At 47.0% G+C, this 19078-nt stretch overlaps 1 long non-coding RNA gene across 1 annotated transcript; it reads right to left on the bottom strand.

Moving 5' to 3' along the window:
- Positions 1-6841: 6841 nt before the first annotated feature.
- LOC144310950 (uncharacterized) lies at positions 6842-9866 on the bottom strand. Its single transcript, XR_013376608.1, has 3 exons — positions 9696-9866; positions 8915-8932; positions 6842-6998 (listed from the first exon to the last, which is right to left on the bottom strand). It is a non-coding gene; the product is annotated as an uncharacterized LOC144310950 (long non-coding RNA).
- Between the last annotated feature and the right edge of the window lie 9212 nt (positions 9867-19078).

Here is a 19078-nt window from a genome sequence, read left to right as displayed (position 1 = left end):
AAATAAATAAATAAATAAATAAATAAATAAATAAATAAAATAAAAAGTTATTGTCAATAGAATATAGCCCAATCCCTTCCTCTGGCCTCTGCCAGCCTTCCAAGATCCATCTCTGAGTGCACCTTTCAAGGCTATCCGATTCCCCACCACCTCAGATTTCTTATGTTTCACAACACTGCAAATTTTGGCCCATCCCTTTGTCACTTTATGGTTTTTATTTTGTTCAGGCAGCTCCTTTTCTGGGAATGCCTCTCCATTTAACATAAATTGGAAAGGTGCCTTTAGCATTCCTCATGGAGCAAGGAATCCTTGCAGACAGGGGTCCTACCTTATTTATTTACTTTATTTTATTTTTAAATTTTTATTTTATTTTGAGAGAGAGAGAGAGAGCAGGGTGGGGAGGGGCAGAGAAAGAGAGGGACAGAGAGAGAATCCCAGGCAAGCTGTACATGCAGTTAGGAGCCCAACACAGGGCTTGATCCCAAGACCACAAGATCATGACCTGAGCTGAAACCAAGAGTTGAAACCGAGCCACCCAGGTACCCCCTTATTTAGTCATTTTAAACTCATTATCAAAATTGGCAAAAAACAAAAACAAGTAAAAAGAAACTAGCAAAGAACCTGACTCTTGGTAGATCTTTCCTATTTGTTGGGCAGACAGGTGGACAGCTGGATGACCGGGGCCTAGCCTCATTCTACTGTCCTAGGTCTGTACACTCACACGCCCCTGTAGACTACTGGCTCCGCTCCCCGCCATCTGGCTGAGCTAGATCCATATCCCCAAGCGTGTTGCCAGGCTGCAGGTTCTCTCCCTACTTCTCGGCCCTGTTTTCCTCTGCCTTGGTTTCTTTCGGAGGCAGGCTCTCCCAGGTGGTGGCACAGATGGTCCCCGGCAGCCTCACACTTACATCCTCCCGGTTTCACAACCCCCGCGGAAAAGAAGGCTTCTCTGTACCAGCAATTCTAGAAAAAGTCTAGGGAGAGGACCCACCAGACAGGATGCCTTTCCTGCAGCCTATCACAGTCACCGAGGGGATGCTAGACCATGTCGGTTGCCTAGTCTGGGGTTTTCAGGGAACTCCCCAACCCCGGGAGCTGGAACGGGGGGAGTGATAGTAGGGGGATGACCCTAAAGGGGGAATGATAGGGTTGGTACCAGGGGAATGGGGAATGGTCCTAGAAGGAAACCCAACTTTACAGAAAGAGAGTGATCTTTCTTCAGACTGGCGTTGGGCACCTGCCCCCCCCCCCCCGCTTTTAATCATTGAAGTAACAGACAATGTTATATTAGGTACCTGTACTTTACTGGACCCTTTAAAAACAGCTGCCCCAACCAGGTAACAGGGTGTCCAGGCCCAATGTGGGACTCGATCCCAGGACCCCAGGATCACACCCTGAGCCATAGGCAGACGCTCCATCACTGAGCCATCCAGGTGTCCTAATGGGACTTTATTTGGACCTAGGGTCTTTGCAGATGCAACTGAGTTCGGAAGACACCATTGGGTGTCCTTATAAGAAGAGTAAGACAGACACTTAAGGAGAACGCCACGTGACAGTTGGAGGGATGTGTCCACAAGCCAAGGATGGCCAGCACCACCAGCAGCTGAGAAGGACCTTGGGTGCAATCCACCCTGGAGCCTCCAGAGACATTGCCTTTGGAGGGAGTTGACCCAGGGGCTTTCCAAAAGTCACCTCTTGAATGCAACAGGACACCTTTTATGGCTCTTATCACTTAGGGAATTCCAATGGTTTTAGGAGCTTAGTGCCAGAAACTGGGAAGAAGACCGAATATATATTTTTTATTATAAATCCCAATTTCACAGCAGCCCAAGCAAAATGATAACCACTCTTTCTCATTTTCTCCCCCTGTCTTGTGAACCAAGTTTTGCTTAAGCAAGTTTCCGATACCACTCAGGTCCACAACGAACGTGTTACCTACTCTGGGTGATGGGGATGCAGAGGCGAATTAAACCCTGTCCTCACCTTGAATCATCCACCCCATGGCACTAAGCCCAGCACTGTCTAACATCACTGAGGCCAAAACTTAGTAAGGAGGACAAAAAAAATCCAGTGTTATACCGAGAAGGCCATTTGTTACTCCTGATTAATGAAAGTAATTCACTGGGGACAACTCAGACTCCAGTCAAATGATGCTAATGGCTTCCGATCCCATACAAGACAAAAGCCCAAGTCCTCATCCTGGCACTGGAGGCCAGGCGGTATTTCCACCATCTCCTACTGTAGTTGGCTCCCTCTGCTCCAACGCCTTTGCTCCAGCCACATCCAATTCCTAATTATTCCATAAGGACACCATATGTGCTCAAAAGTTGTTAGACTCTCTCGCAGTGGCTCTGTCTACAGATGCCTCTTTCTTGCATCTCAGAGTCCTACCCATCTACACTGGTTCCCCAGGATAAATTACCATATGCTAGGGGGCTTACCCTAGCATGAACTCTGTCCTCTCGTGGTTATGGAGGCTCCACGTCTGAAACCAGGGCATCAGCAGGGCTGTGCTCACCCTGAAGGCTCTAGGGGAGGATCCCAACAGCCCTCTTCCCAGCTTCTGGTGGCTGCCAGTAATCTTTGGGAGTTTCTTAGCTTGTAGACCTGTCACTCCAATCTGTGCTTTTGTTGTCACATGGCATATCTGTGTCGGTGACCAAATTTCCCAGCCACCAGATGGAGGGCCCACCCCACATCCTAACTTGCTCACATTTGCAGAGATATTTACATAAGGCCATATTTGCAGGTATGGTGGCTAGGACTTGAGCAAAGCTCTTTGGGGAGCATCATCCTACAAAGCCCAGCTGGCATGCCACCTCCTGCGGAAGCCCTCAGCCCTTGCCTGTGGCTCACAGGTCTAGGGGCTCCCGAGCCCCACTGCAGCCCTGTCTTTACTGGCTCCACAGTCTGGGCACTTGTGAACTTCCTTGAGCTTGTGAACCTCTGGACAAGAATTCAAACCTTGTCCATATGGTCCAAAGCCCCTGGCTAGTACCTGTTTTATGAGCCAGTGAATAATCTAGAAATATTTGTTATTTCAAATTGAGCCTGATAAGGAGAAAAGCAGTAAGATGAGAGACGGAAGGGCTCTACTGGGCATGCTGGGACAATTTTTAAGCCATCAGAAGAGAAGAAAGTTCAGGCAGTTCTAATAAGAACTGAAATGTTGGGGCTCAGTGGTTGAGCGTCTGCCTTCGGCTCAGGGTGTGATCCCGGGGTCCTGGGATCGAGTTCCACATCGGGGTCCCCGCAGGGCGCCTGCTTCTCCCTCTGCCTGTGTCTCTACTTCTCTCTCTGTCTCTCATGAATAAATAAATAAAATCTTAAAAAAAAAAAAGAACTGAAATGTTTTCAGTTTCTTTATCCCTCGGTGGCATGCAGCTCCTTCGCCCCAGTTCCCTCCCCACTTGGAATAGTCGGAGTTCTTGTACTTGCATCATCATCCAGATGGGAGGGTTTTCAAATGCTCTGAGAAAAGTCTTTGAGACCCCAGAGTGGTCCCTCTCCAGTAGCCCTATGGTCCTGGAAGCTTAAGGACAGTGAAAAAACCCCCTCCCTCTGATTCCGTGACAGCCTCCAGCCTAGATTCTGACAGCCCAGTTGAAAACCCAAGATCAAACACACACCAGGAAGACTGCCTGGTGGGGGAGTGTGGAACTCATGACACCTCACGGAAAACCTTGGGCCAGTAACTGGGCCCAAAGAGGTGGCTGTTCCCAGCACTGAGCCGCACTCCCTCCCACCTTTGTGGGCTAAACACTTGACAGCAGTGGAGCTATTGTAGTCTGCCTCGAGACAAGAATAACACTGTGGGACCTACTCACCTTGAAATAGCTGAGGAATCACTGCCAGTTCCTTGACGCCTGTCTTTCAGGGGGTGACTTGCTATGAGTGGTCCAGGAAAACACAGCTTTGTTTATTCCTCTTCATTAGAATGTTTCATTTATTGTTATTTTTTTAAGGTTTATTTATTCATGAGAGACACACACACCTTTAGAGGCAGAGACACAGGCAGAGGGAAAAGCAGGCTCCTTGCGGGGGACCCGATGAGGGACTCGATCCCAGAACCCCGGGATCACAACCTGAACCACAGGCAGAGGTTCAACCACTGAGCCATCCAGGCATCCCAAAATGTTTCAGTTAGAACCCAAATCAAGCTCAGCATGGGGTGGGGTGGGGTGGGGGCCCAAATTCTAGTAACCTCTCCATTAGGGCTCCTCTCTGGTGTTTTGGTGGTTCTTGCTCAATTGGGCAGTTGATGTAGGGACTGATCCTAAATCCAGCTCTGAGAGCACCAGGCCTCCTTAAGGAAAACCCCCAAAATATCCAGGAGGAAAAAAGAAATATTAATAGCGATGCTTAGATAGCACTTACATGGCCTTATCAAGAACCATTGTAAGCATTTTACATGGGCAAGTACTGCAATAGACTGGTAGGATTGTCCCAAATATTCTCGTTTCTCCTTATAGGAGAATTCTATCTCCCCTTGTCAATGTTGACATCAAATCTTAGCCAAGGAGATGTAAATAGAAGTGACATATATCATTTTCAAAAACAAGCCTTAAGAGCCATTGCCTAGATCCACCTTCAATCATCTTTCCCTGTTGCCCTAACACCGGGAATGTCCCCAATAAGGGCTGCTCCTTCAGTCGGGTCCCAGAGGGAAGAGCCAAAGCTAAGCTTGTAGTGCACATGTGATATAAGCAAGAAATAAACCTTGGGTTTATTTTTTTGGTATGTCCCTAAGTGTTTGGAGCTGTTTGCAGCACAGTTTAGCCTAAGGTTTTAGCATCACCTCCACTCCACCAAGGAGAGAAGCAAGGTACCCTGAGATCGTGCAACTTGCCTGAAGTCCTACAAGCAGGATTCAAATCCAGACAGTCCGGCCTCAGAGTCTACCCTCTTGGCCACTTCCCCATGTCACCTCTGAAAATGTCTTGTTGGTTTCCTACAAGACTTCTTTAGCTGGCAAGATCCCCACATACGCTCTGTTTTTCTTCATTTCCTGCAGAGGTGATAAAGAGTAATCAGCAGATCAGTTGGTCCTTGGGTGGGGGTGGGTGGGGTGGGTGGGTAAAATCGACCAGGTAGCTAGACTACGAGCAATAAAACATAACTGGTTATTGAGTGAGCCAGACTCATTGGTATATAAACAGGAAACGACTTAATTTTTTCCACACCAGCGTCTCTCAGGAATTAAGAAACGATTTCATCACTGGAGATTTAAAATCTGAAATCAAATTTTGCATAAGAACTCTGGTCTCTCAGCTATTTAAAAGCTTCTCTCCTGCCCCAGGTTTGGAAATTTGTGACAGGGAAGGAGGTCATGGGGTAGGGGATGGGGGTCCTCCTGATTTCCTCTGGCTCCTCCTGCAGAATTAGGGGTGGGAGTGGCAAGGGGGAATGAAAGTCACAGGGAGTCTTTCTTGGCTTTAGTTGCCCTCTGCCTGTGGCAGGTGGTCAAATGCTGGCTCTTCTCGACAAGGGCCTCTTGTGTGAATTCCCCAGAGAGTCTCCCCTTGGGGACAGCCCACAGCGAGACTTTTTGGCCAGGATAATGATCCCCCTGGTTAACCACTTAGGATTTAGCCCTCTTCTCCACTAGTTTCTTCATCCAACCTCTTTCTGCTGGGTAGATCTTCACAGAAGATCCCTCCTACCCAGAGTCCTTTTTTGGGTAAATAGCTTTATTGGGATATAGTTGGTACACAACAGACTCTACATAGTTAAAGCATATTACGTGATAAGTTTTGACTTCTGAAGGAGCCCAATGAACCAGAATCAAGGCAATGAACATTCCATCCTTCCCAAAAGTTTCCTCGTGGTGATTCCTCTCTTGTTCCTCCCCCTCTCTCTCAGGCAGCACTGATCTGCTTTCTGGCATGACAGATAAGTTTGCATTTTATAGAAATTTCTATAAATGGCACCACACAGTGTGCACTCTTTGGTGGGCTTCTTTCACTCAGCATCTTTCTTTTAAGGTTCTTCCCGGAGGCACTTTCCAAGGAACAGAAGCCTGGCCACTTTCCACAGGCGCGCAGGGCCCCCGGGAAAGCCCACTCACCCATGTCCTGCCACACATACAAGGGCAGCCGCTCCCAGGCACCTGTACCCCCTTCGTTTTGCAGGTGTGGCTGGCTCTGGGGTGAGGTCACCCCGGGGACACAGCCGGGCTCTCAAAGTACTTGAAGATCCATTTCACTTGGCTTAAGGAAGGGAAAGACACCCCCTCCCATGCTTTGCACCCTTTCCTGATAACTCTGGATGGGATTCCCCATCCAGTGCCCTTCGATACCTCAGCTCCCCTTGCACCACCTCCAGTGGCTGATGCTCTGAGGGTCCCCTGACCAGTTTCCCCAATTACTTTAGTGAGTTCTGCATAGATGGTTTGGAGCCTCACTTTAGAGTATGTGGGCACCTGACATCCTATCTTCTCAGCTTGGGGGGCTCGGCTGCACCAGACACAACAGAATAAGTTGCGTGTTAATATGCTGTGTGAGAACTTGACAGTTAAAGGATGTCTTTGTGTAGAAATACCCCTATAAGGATTCTGCACCCAATTCCAACATCGGTGTGTAGGTGGTGGGGGAGGGGGACCCCCACACTAACAAGCAATTCTCAGACACCACCTGGGTATCCTATGATCCAACTCAATTCGGGCACTATCCGCAAGACTGCCCCTCCCCCGTGACTTCAGACACCAACTGCAAGTCCGGGTTGTCATCTGCGCTTCTGACTACCCTGCCAGCGATAGGAGGTTCCCCCGACCCCCTCCATGGGTGTGAGCAGTTCACTAGAGTGGCTCATAGAACTCAGAGAAACGCTTTATATACTCGATCACTGGTTTATTAGAAAAGGAGAGAACTAGGAACAGCTGGATGGAAGAGATGCAGAGGGTGAGGCGTGTGGGGAGGGGCTCAGAGCGTCCTTGTCCTCTCCAGGCACCTCCCTCTCCCTCTCCTTCAATCTTCTCCGTTACCTCTCCAAAGCCCGTCCTGTGGGGATTTTATGGAGGCTTCATTACAGTCATGCTTGATTAAATTATTGGCCTTTGGCGATTGATTCTAGCTGCAGCCCTTCCTCCCTTCCCAGAGGTGGGGGTAGGATTGAAAATTCCACCCCTCCCCCAATCCTGTGGTTGGTTGCCCTGGCAACCACCCACCCCACAGGTATATCACCCCCCCTCCAGTCGCCTCATTAACATAACAAAAGACACCTTTTATGGCTCTCTTCACTTAGGATACTCCTAGAGATTTAGGAGCTCTGTGCCAGAAATGGGGTTAAAGACCAAATACCTATTTTTATTATAAATCGTGGTATCACAGCCCTTAACCCTGACGCGTTGAGTTGAACCCGTAACCCATGCATGGAGGACTTCACTTGCTCAGGAGGTTTGTATTTATCTATTTATCTATCTATCTATCTATCTATCTATCTATCTATCTATCTATCATCTATCTTCATTTATTTTTATTTATTTAATTTATTTCTAAAGTTTTTTTATTTTTACTTTTACTATTATTATTATTATTTTTTTTTAATTTACGAGAGAGCACAAGCAGTGGGGAGGGGTAGGGGGAGAGGGAGAAGCAGAGTTCTTGCCAAGCAAGGAGCCAGACTCAGGTCTCAATCCCAGAACTCGGGGATCATGACCTGAGCCAAAGGCAGATGCTTAACCAACTGAGTCCCCCAGGCGCCCCCATATTGCACTTTAACGTCCAAATTCCAATAGCCCAGGGCCTCCGCCTTTCTGATCACAGACTTTTATCAGGTTCTCTTCTGCAAGTTTTCTAGGACTCCAGAAGTTTTTGCTTTGTGGCTTAATTTTAGATTTCCATCATTTTAGATTTCCATCATTCCATCATAGGGCTTAAGATCTCTTCTGCAAGTTATAAAAGTTTTTCTGCAACACATCTGCCCCAACCTCCACTTCCATCCCAACCAGCCCTGTGACTCTGGGTCACTCCCTCACTCCCTGCTCCCCAGGACTGCCCCTCCCTCAGTACAGCTTCACCCAAGGCTTGGCATAGACCCATCCCTCAAGTGCTCCTAGCAAGGCTGAGCCAGACTTCTTTAATATTTAATACTGAAAACTTGAGGGTAACAGAAGGGATCATAGGAAGGGTCTTCCCAGAGGTTCCCTTCTTAGGATTGCCAGATTTCGCAAATAAACATGCAGCATCCCCAGTTAAATTTCAACTTCAAACAAACAACAAATGATTGTTTAGTCTAAGTATGTCCTGTGCAATATTAGGAACCATGCCATATTTGGGACATACTTATGGTAAAATATTATTTGCTGTTTAAATGAAATTCAGATTTAACTGAGCATCCAGCATCTTATCTGGGAAGCCTGTCCCTTCCTGGTGTCTCTCTGTGGCCCTTGATATGTCCCCCACTGCAGATTTCAACTTAACCTCCCAGAGCAGGAGGAATTGGGAAAAACCCTCCCTCCCCAGGGTCCAGGCTTTTCAGACCACGAGGCTCCAAGAACAAGAAATGGTTTGCCCCTTGGAAAGCCTAAGGCTCTCCTTCCAAGTTTCTATTTCGGGGCTCCCCTCTCCCCTGGTGATCGATCATGGGAACATCCATTCATTTTCAGGGAAACCCCATCCACACCCAGAAGAATTTGCTCTTGTCCTTTGTTCGCAAAGGGCATCAGGCCAATATTCTGGAACCTGCACATTTCCTAATGTCTAGATGGCACAGTTGTTTTAGAATAACCCAGCCCAGGGGGGATTGTAAGAGTTGCCTCAGGCTATGCCTGTCTGGTTGCCTTTAGGGGACCTCTGTCTGTCAGGCAAGTGTAGATAAGCCTCTAGGCATCTTCCCTGAACCCTCTAATAACTGTCCCCAGTCTTGGACAAGACCACGCCACACATCTCCCCAGAAGAAACAATTTCAGACCTACCTTGCTGGAGCTCTGCCCCTGGGGGAAGACACAAGTTTACATTATCATGCAGAGAAGTGAAAACTTCCCATTTTCTGTAGCAAGTGACACATTCTCCGAGGCGAGGCGGAATCCAAGACCCATTAGAGCGTTTTCCCTACATCAAGGCAGCAAACTGCCCTCGAGTTAAAAAATCCCAGCCTCTACCTACACAGGAGGGACACCCTAGGCCTTTGAAATGTTGGCTTTCCCTGCAGAGGACCATCAAACTTTCTCCAAATCCAGGAGTTAGGCTTACCTAAGACTTCACCCACTCCCCCACCCCTGTGCACACCACTGGTGATTCATCCAATTGATAGATTTTTTTTTTTTGAATCTTTGAACATCTTGCTAGGTTTTGTTTTGTTTTGTTTTTGATTCAAAACGCAATGGTGCTTCGCTTATAGATAGCTCTGCTGGCACCTAGTTCTTCAAAAAACAGATAAATTTTCCAAATAACTGAGGCTCATCTTTGCAAAAACCAGCCCTTCGTCTATTTTAGCCGTTTTGATTGGGGTCTGTCAAAAATGTCACAGCACAGTGCCACGTGGCTTTTTAAAAGTTTTTCTGTCTCCTTTATCCCCAGGCAACCAGATGGTTTAGCACTGCTGCTAACTCGGCTTTTAGCAGCCCCCTCCCTGTCACCCTGTTGAGAAGGATGTGTTAAAGAGAGAGAGAGAGAGAGAGAGAGAGAGAGAGAGAGAGAGAGAGAGAGGAAGGTAAATAGAATTTCCAGGCCTCCTAAATGCTTTTTCTCACACACCAAGCTCTGGTTTTTAGCACAGGACTTTGCGAAGGTTATTCCAGTGGCTCCAAGGGTTCTGTTTTTGCTTTGTGGCTTAATTTTAGATTTCCATCATTTGAAAGGTTTAAGCTCTCTTCCTTTCCAGATCAGGGAGATGTTATTATCATAGAATCTGCAAGTTCCTTTAGAATGAGCTCGGGCTGGCTATAAAAGTTAGAGCCGTTGCTAAGGGAACCAGGGAAAGCTTGCTTGCTGTATAAACCTGGTTATTATATTTAAAATTCAAGTAGCAGCCAGAAATTCCTAATGGGAGAGGGGAAACTCTGCTTTTGAAGAAGGAAGTGGGAAATCACTCCCGTCTCAGAGGCTCATGGTTTGTGGCCTCAAGACACACCAAACGTAGGTGATGACTCTTTCCTTTGTGTCTCTAACAGTGGAAGAAAAGGAAAGCCACCCATCCAGTAGGGGTGCGGAAGGCTGAATACCAGCACCCCTGTCTTCCCTACTAGCAGTTGGCTGATTGGTGAGGGACAGGCCGTCTGCGATTATGACACCAGCTCTAGAGATTCGTTTGGATCCTGAAGCATGGAAGTCAGGAAAGGGCTAAATATCGTTTTCTCCCTTCAAAGGAAATAAGTTTTATTTTAAATCTTATTTTATTTGTTTACTCATGAGAGACACAGAGAGAGGTAGAGAGAGAAACAGACTCCCTGGTGCAGGACTCGATCCCAGGACCCCGGGATCATGCCCTGAGCCAAAGGCAGACACTTAACCCCTGAGCCACCCAGGAAATCTGCTTCCCTGACTGTCCCCTGTCCCCTCCATGCTCCATCCTGATGCCACATTGTGTGAGAGGGGACCATACCAAGTCTGAGAATCTCAGATTCTCAGGTTCACCATGCTTAATTAACCGCTGCAGAAGCTAAGGACCGCAGAGGTCCTCATCAGGGAGGAATGTGAGTTCTAACCCCTAACCTGGGACGCTTTTCCGTCAAAATCATTTAAGGCAGGAAAAATCCCTGGACATTTTTCTCGCTTCTTCACGCCCCCTCCCTCCTTCAGAGCGATAAAGAGCACTGTTTCCAAAGTGTGTTCCTCAGAACACTAGCCCAGGAGATGCTCCAGCAATTGCTTCTGGGTGTATGCCCCAGGGGATTGAAAGCAGGGACTCAGACACTTGCATGTTCACAGCAGTGTTATTTGCAAGGGCTAAAAGGTGGAAACAACCCGAGTGCCCACGGACGGATGAACGGATACACAAAATTTGGCGCATGCCATCCAATGGGTATTTTTCATCCTTAAAAAGGAAGACAATTCAGACACCTGCTATCAACACAGGTGAATGTCAGGGCGTTAGGCTGAGTGAAAGGAGGCCGTTACAAAAGGACAGATACTGTATGATTCCACTTATATGAAGTTCCTAGAGGACTGCGATTTATAGGCACAGAAAGGAGAATGGTGTTGCCAGCAGCTTGGAGAGGGAAGGGGAGTTGCTGTTTAGTAAGTAGAGTTTCCAGGGCGCTTGAGTGGCTCAGTGGTTGAGCATCTGCCTTTGGCTCAGGTTGTGATCCCTGGGGTCCTGGGATCGAGTCCCACACCAGGGAGCCTGCTTCTCCTTCTGCCTGTGTCTCTGCCTCTCTCTCTGTGACTCTCATGAATAAATAAATAAAATCTTTTTAAAAAATGAGTAGAGTTTCCATCTGGGAAGATGAGACAGTTCTAGAAAGAGATGGTGGCGATCGTTACACAATGTGAACGCACTTAATGCTCCCGAATAGTGCATTGCACGTTATGCATACCTTACCGCGCACATACAGAAACAGGTGCTACCCTCCTTAGTGGCATCACCCAAGAAACCAGCCTGGGGAGCTCTGACTCCCACCCTCGCAGCCCCCACACACATGGCCTCAGCCCTGGTGAGGCACAGTGTGTTCATAAAGGACTCAGAGAAGTCCTCAATCAGAAACTGTTTAATTCAATTTAATCAAGCATTTTCTCAACTGAATACAGACCCTTTTATTTTCATGGGACGCTATTAATAATAGCTCACATGATGGTGCACGCTCTGGGAAATGCGGGTAAAAGAGCGCCTAACTGCTCCAGGGACTTCCATTCATGCCTCTTTGGATGCTGCTGGCAAGCCTAAAAGACAGACCCTAACAGACCCTAACAGATGATAATATTCGAGCTTATTAATGGCCCCACTTCACTGCTAAATAATCCAGGGCTCAGGAAAAGTCAAGTCCTGGCTCGAAGTGGCACAAAGCGATGCTGCCAAGATCAGTGGCAGAGATGAGCCAGAGTCTATTCCTTAAAAGCCTGGTCTGGAGTGTGGTCCCCAAGCCCCATGCCGATCACTTGCTGCCCCTTCCGGGTGCCCAGATGTGGGAGCCAATTCACGCAAGAGCCTCAGGGCCCCGGGGGCTGCTGATGACACCACGCGGGACACAAGGACCCTCAGTATTGCAGGCTCCCCATCCCGATACCACAGAGCCCCTAAAGCCTGGTGCTCCCAGCCTCTCTCCTCCTCTCTTCCTTTCTCCAAAATAACAGGGCAGGGGGAATTTGGAGACACCCCCTCTCCTCCAGGCACTCCTGAATTTTCCTGAGGTAAGACTCATTGGGGTGCTGAGCGACAGAGTCCAGTGAGCTTAAGTCAAACAGAGAAAACAGACGCTGCATGATCTCACTTGTGTGTGGAATCTAAGAAGAACCGCACCGAACTCGTGGACACAGGGATCAGATCCAGGGCCGCCCGGAGGCGGGAGTGGAAGGCGGAGGAATGGGGTGAAGGTGCCAAAAGGTTATAGACTTACAGCTAGAAGGTAAATAAGTTCTGGGGATGTCACCTATGGCGTGACTGGAGCTAAATATACCATATTTCAAGATCGCGAAGACAGTAGATCCTCAAAATCTCTCATCACAAGGGAAAAAGAATTTTTATGTAACTATCAAGGTGATGGATGTTACTGTGATAATCATTCTGCGACATATACATACAGCAGGTCATGATGCTGTGGATCTTAGATGTATACCACGCTGTGTGTCAATTAGGTCTCAGTAAAATTGGGCGAAGAAATAAATCGTGCTTCAGTATCCTCAGCTATTAAAAAGCTAAGGGGCACCTGGGTGGCTCAGTGGTTGAGCGTCTGCCTTCGGCTCAGGGCATGATCCCGGGGTCCTGGGATCGAGTCCCACATCGGGCTCCCCACAGGGAGCCTGCTTCTCCCTCTGCCTGTGTCTCTGCCTCTCTCTGTGTCTCTCATGAATAAACAAATAAAATCTTAAAAAAAACCCCAACTATTAAAAAGTTAAATAAATAGGGGCACCTGGGTGGCTCAGTGGTTGAGCATCTGCCTTTGGCTCAGGGCGTGACCCCAGGGTTCTGGAATTGAGTCCCTGCAGGGAGCCTGCATCTCCCTCTGCCTGTGTCTCTGCCTCTCTGTGTCTCTCATGAATAAACCAATAAAATTAAAAAAAATTTATTTGTACGCTGGTCTCTATCCATCCCTGCAAACCGACCCCGTCCCATCCCCCCAGCCCAGGGGAGACCACTTTTCTCTCTAGGTTCCCTGGGAGGTCCAGCCACCTCAGGAAATGTCCCTGTCGCCATCGTCCTTGCTGCAGAACCAATTCTGCCTGCAGCGTTGACCCAACACGCTTCCTGCACGCTGATGGAGACCACATGGTGTCTGGCTCTGCTTGCCCACCCCGCTTCCTTCTGAGCGCACAACTATCTCAGGCTCTAACTATGCTGCAAGAGGCAGCTGGCAGCCTGCGGTTCTCTCTCCCCTAGGAGCTCCCCCTCACAGCTGCAGAACCTGCACCCCAGCCCGGCCCCGGGACGCAGGAGATGGATGAGCCGCGACGAGGCTGGGCACCCACACAACATTCCGTGGTCACTTGGCGCAGCCTCCTCGAAGAGCAGATGGAAAAGTCTGAGGACACTCAATTCTCCAAATTCCTTTTCTGAGAGCTCTGCCCCGGCTCAGCCTCAACAAGTTAGAGTCTTTTCAAATGAGTTGAAACCCAGTTTCTTTCCACCTACATCTACATCAGTTGTCTTTACTTCAGGTCACGGGAGGGGGTAGCTTAGAGACCCACGGACCGCTGGGTAGGCCGTCTGACTGTCTTCACTGGTGGGGTTCCTGATGCAGAGTGGGAGAGCCCAGGGTCATAGCTTCCCTGTTTGCAGGATTTACCTTGAGTGAGCTTGGCCCACGGGGGCCTCAGTGCCACCTGGGGTCCTGGAGTCCTTGCCAGGATGAGGAGCCTGGCTAGGAACCACAGACCTGGCTTTCAATCCTGGCGTCCAGCTGCCTGGGACAACGCTGAAGCAGAGATGCAGAGACGTAGACAGAAGGAGAAGCAGGATCCCTGCAGGGAGCCCGATGTGGGACTCAATCCCAGGACTCCGGGGTCATGCCCTGAGCCAAAAGCTCAACCACTGAGCCACCCAGACATCCCTCCACGGCTCCCCTTTGCCATAGGAATGCCACCGAGACAGGACCTGGAGTACAGCCATCAAAGAGCCTATGTGATGGCCATCCCGAAATATTTGATTCAATTAAATGAAAATTTACTGCACACACACACAGAGGCCATCTGAGGGTCTTCATTTATGGGTTTTCCAGTAAGATAAACAAGGGGGTTATAAGAATAAACTAGAATTTGACCTAAGAATGTGTAATTTGATCTGTTTTGCTCAATTCCTTTCCAGAAAGGTTGCATCCATTTACATTTGGACGTAAACCTAGGAAGGTGCCTGCTTCCCTACATCCTCTTCAGTATCACTTAGAGTAGGGGCACCTGGCTGGCTCAGCTGGAGGAGCACACAGCTCTTGATCTTGAGGTCATGAGTCTGAGCTCCAAGTTGGCTGTGGAGGTTACTTTAAAAAATAATGCTTATAGCAACATTTTTTTATTTTTAAAAAATTTTAAAGATTTTGTTTATTTATTAGAGAGAGAAAGAGAGAGCAACAGAGAGAGCTCAAGCAGGGGGAGGAGCAGAGGGAGAAGCAAACTCCCCACTGAGCAGAGAGCCTAACCCAGGACTCAATCCCAGGACCCTGAGATCATGACCTGAGCCCAAAGCAGATGCTTAACCGACTGAGCCCCCCAGGTACTCTACAACAGCAACACTTTTAATGGCATTACCAGTTTGACAAAATATCTCAGTTGTCCTGATTGCTAAAACCTGTGATTATTGGTACAGTTAAAGGTTTTTCATATCTTCCAGGTTTTTTTATTTCTACTTTTGTGATTTTTAAAAATTCATATCCTTTGGTTTTCTAAAGCTTCTTCACTTTTTATCAAATTGCAATATTGGAGGAGGGGGCAAGATGGCGGAAGAGTAGGGTCCCCAAGTCACCTGTACTCACCAAATTACCTAACTTTCAAATCATCCTGAAAACCTATGAATTCGGCTTGAGATTTATTTATTTTTATGTTTTATTTTTAAATATTTTATTTATTATATATATATATATATATATATATATATATATATATATAGAGAGAGAGAGAGAGAGAGAGAGGCAGAGACATAGGCAGAGGGAGAAGCAGGCTCCATGCAGGGAGCCTGACGCGGGACTCGATCACGGGACTCCAGGATCGCGCCCTGGGCCAAAGGCAGGTGCCAAACTGCTGAACCACCCAGGGATCCCCGTCAGCTTGAGATTTAAAGAGAGAACAGCTGGAATGCTACATCAAATTGCAATATTAATTTACAATTGATGTGTTGACTTATAATCATTATATATAAAAAAAATGAGCCCTTTATCCATCATATATGAGGTAAATTATTTTTTGAACGTCTTTTAACTTATTCTAATATATTTCATGTATTCTGATGTTCAATGTTTTTAGGTATTAAATGCCACATTTTCTGTGATGATTTCTGCTTTTGGTATGATGTCAAAGATTATACCCCAAGATTATATAAATATTTACTTATATTTTATTATTTTCGTTCCTATATTGATACATTTAGTCCATCTAGAACTCTGCTGTTCACTATGGTAGGCACCAGACACAATAGGTAGGCTATTTAAATTTCCACCAATTAAAATGAGCAGTTTAGGGGGTACCTGGCTGGCTCAATTGGTGTAGCATGTGACTCTTGATCTGGGGGTTGTGAGTTCGAGTCCCATGTTGGGTGTAGAGATACTTAAAAATAAACTCTTTTAAAAAATAAAATACAATAAATAAAATAAAATAGGCAGTTCAGATCCTCGGTGCTATCCCCATTTCAAGTGAGGAATATGCATGTGGTCAGTGGCTACTGCAGATATAGAATATTTCTGTTATCACAGAACGTTCGATTGGACGGGACAGATCTAGAATTTATTTTGTTGAATGATGGAGAGGGGTAGGAAATCCAACTTTCTTTCAAAATAGTTCAGGTAGTTGTCCCAACATATCTTGAATAACTCATCACTTTGGTCCTGATTTGAGATGTCCCATTTATACTACCTGTGAGTCTGGTAATGAATGTTTGGACTCATTTCTTGATCTTGATCTACACTTCTTGATCTCTCCCTTTATCTTCCTAATCTTCTCCAGGGCCACACAATTCCGACTATAGTGATTTTATACTTTAACATTTAGTGAAGCAATATTTCTTCTTTCCTCATTATTCTCCCTTAGAAAGGGTTCTTGGAAATTCTCACATTTATTTTTCCAGATGAACTTTGGAATCACTTTGTAGTTTGCAGCTGGATTTATAGCTGTGCAATCACAAAAGGCTCATTTCTGGCTCCTGTTTTCTCAGCTTCCTCCATCTCTCATCAAACCTTATGCTCTCACTAGACTTAGCCCTGCTCACTCTCTGCTCCCCGTCATTACGCACTGTGTCCTCCACCTGAAACTTGCTCCCCTGGTCCACTCGGGACCCTGGATTGTTCTTCTGACACAAAACTCCCTGTCCATGGTGCCCTCTGTGATGCCCATGGGCAGATGTATTTCATACATTCCTATGATTATGATCATGCATCCGTTTACAAATTCATCTTCTCACTATGAAAAGCAATTTGAGGACAAGCCATATGACCTTTCAACTTTGAATTCTCATTTCCTACCATGGTATTTTGGCTCATGGTCATTTCTGGGGGAAAAAAAAAAGAAGTATGGAGTCAAAGAGCATAACTTGGACAATGCTGGAAAAGTCGGCTGGAGCATACTATGAAAGGCATGGAATATAGAGATTGGTGGGCTGTGAGCTGGCAAGGATCAGGCCAGAGCTGCACTGTGTTCCTTCCACCTGGCAAAGAAGCAGTACCTGAATTGGAGCAGAGAAGCAGCAGAAAGCCAGCTGACCAGTGAAGAGGCCATTACAAGATTTCAGGGCAGGGACAGTCAGGTCTGAATCAGAGTGGGTGGCTGGGGGGCTTGAAAAGGAGGGGACATTGTTGAAGTATGATGCAGGGACACTGAGGACAGACAGAGCCAAAACTGTGACCAGAAGCTGAAAATTCTCATGGAATTTTCAAAGCTTTTAAGTATTTTCTGTCACTTGCGAACATTACAATGAGTTTTACTATAAAATGTAAGTGAATTATTGCAGTGTTACTGATGATGGCTCTGGAGCCAGCTGGGTTACCTCAGTCAATTCTTTGTAACTGTTTCCTGGCCTGTGCAGTGGGTATCATGATGGCACCTCCCCTACAGGGCTGGGGTGAGGATAAGTGGGTTAATCCTTGGAAGATAGTCAGAGCAATGCCTTGCACATAGTAAACACTCCATAACTGTTGGCTATTCAAACAATTATTATTCATACATTTCTGTCCCAAGAGGCACTCATTCATCCCTGCACCTAAATAGCTCCCTACTTGTGACAAAAAGTGAGGAGTCATCCAATGGTTCATGGAGCCTCATGTGGCTTTCTGAAGGGTGTGACAGGGGGCTGAGGGCCACAAAGACGGAGAGGGAGAGGAGGCCACCCCAAGTATGACCCACTCATGTCCCAGGAGCTGGGAGGGATCCTCTTTTTTAACATGGCCCCCAAAGTCCATGGGAAGAATGTGTGTCGAGAGAGAAACATGGGAGCTTGAAGCTCTCTTGTTCTTCCTACCCACAGAGAAGGGTGTGGGAAGAGCTGTGATACCCCATGAGTTGAAAGTGCTCATGCCACAGATTTTACAATCACCAGGGCTTGGGTCACAGATGCTTCGTGGATTCTACAGAGCCAGTACACTATTGACTGTGGGGGCTTCTTTTTATTTTACCCATTTTTATCATCCACTCTGCCATCTTGCCCACAGAGAAAGTGAGACATACCAACGTTTTTATTATAGCTCTTCTCATCTTGCGAGAAGAGCATGAACCATCCGAGGAGATGTCTGTTAGAGATTCCACTGTCTTGCTCATAATGGAAGTGGACATGGCACAGCATTTGGATTCTGTCCTCTTACCCAGAACAAAGCTGAGAAGTGCCAGATGGTCTTTATCCAAGCTTGCATTGGTCCTCTGGTGAATGGAGGTTGAAATGGCAATGAGCTGTCGAGCTCTTCTGGAACTCTCCATCCATTCTGCCCTTGCCTTCAGACTTGCTGGTCTCAGTTCTCCGGGACGGGATTCTGACGTGTTAAGGTCTTTGGTTAGCACTGCCATGTTTGCGAGGGGTCATACTCACAGTTAATGCCTTTGTGTTGGAACAAGGTCTCCACTGTGCCTCTCTGGGTGAAAACAAAATCCCTGAGACACAGAGCTGACTTCCAGAAAAGGCTCCCGTGCTAAGTCAGCCAACAGACTCCAGAGCTAATCAGAACCAGATGTGAGTACTTTCACTGAAATATATTGCAGGTCACAGATTTATTTTTTGAGAGTACCTATAATAACAATTAAAATCATAAAATGTGTTTTCCCTGGATATTTTCTCCTAGTCAACCAAGCAATATAGTCTGATAAGTTGGGGCCAAACTACGCCAAAACCAACATATTTGCTTTGTTAGAAATCTGCAGAATGTGTCTGTCTGCGGAGGTGTGCTCTGGTCAGGCTAGGGACAGCTGCCAACATGCAAACAGTTTCCTAAAATATCTGCGCACACAGGAATGATAAGCAGACTCCATGGATTTGTGGCTGAGAGGTGGGGAGAGAAAAGCCTGGGGGAGAGGCATAGAGTAAGTGGCATTAAGCATAATTCATGTAATGTGGCAGATACTTCCTGCATTTAAAAAACGGGGTCTCCACAGAGCCCCAGGCCGACAACTTTCTCCACTCCAGCCTCTCTGCCAAGGTCAAACACTGGGCTGATGGCCACCTCTGGGAAGCATGGCTAGCAAGTTCTCAGGGTGGTTCTGTCTGGGGAAGTCTTCTACCAAGACACAAGTGTGGTTTTTTTTTCTTTAAGATTTTATTTATTTATTCATGAGAGACACACACACACAGAGAGAGAGAGACA

The sequence above is a fragment of the Canis aureus genome, chromosome 3 (assembly GCF_053574225.1).
Source record: "Canis aureus isolate CA01 chromosome 3, VMU_Caureus_v.1.0, whole genome shotgun sequence".
Classification (NCBI taxonomy): Eukaryota; Metazoa; Chordata; class Mammalia; order Carnivora; family Canidae; genus Canis; species Canis aureus.
Note: the sequence above shows the minus strand (reverse complement) of the source record. Positions and strands in the feature narration are given on the sequence as shown.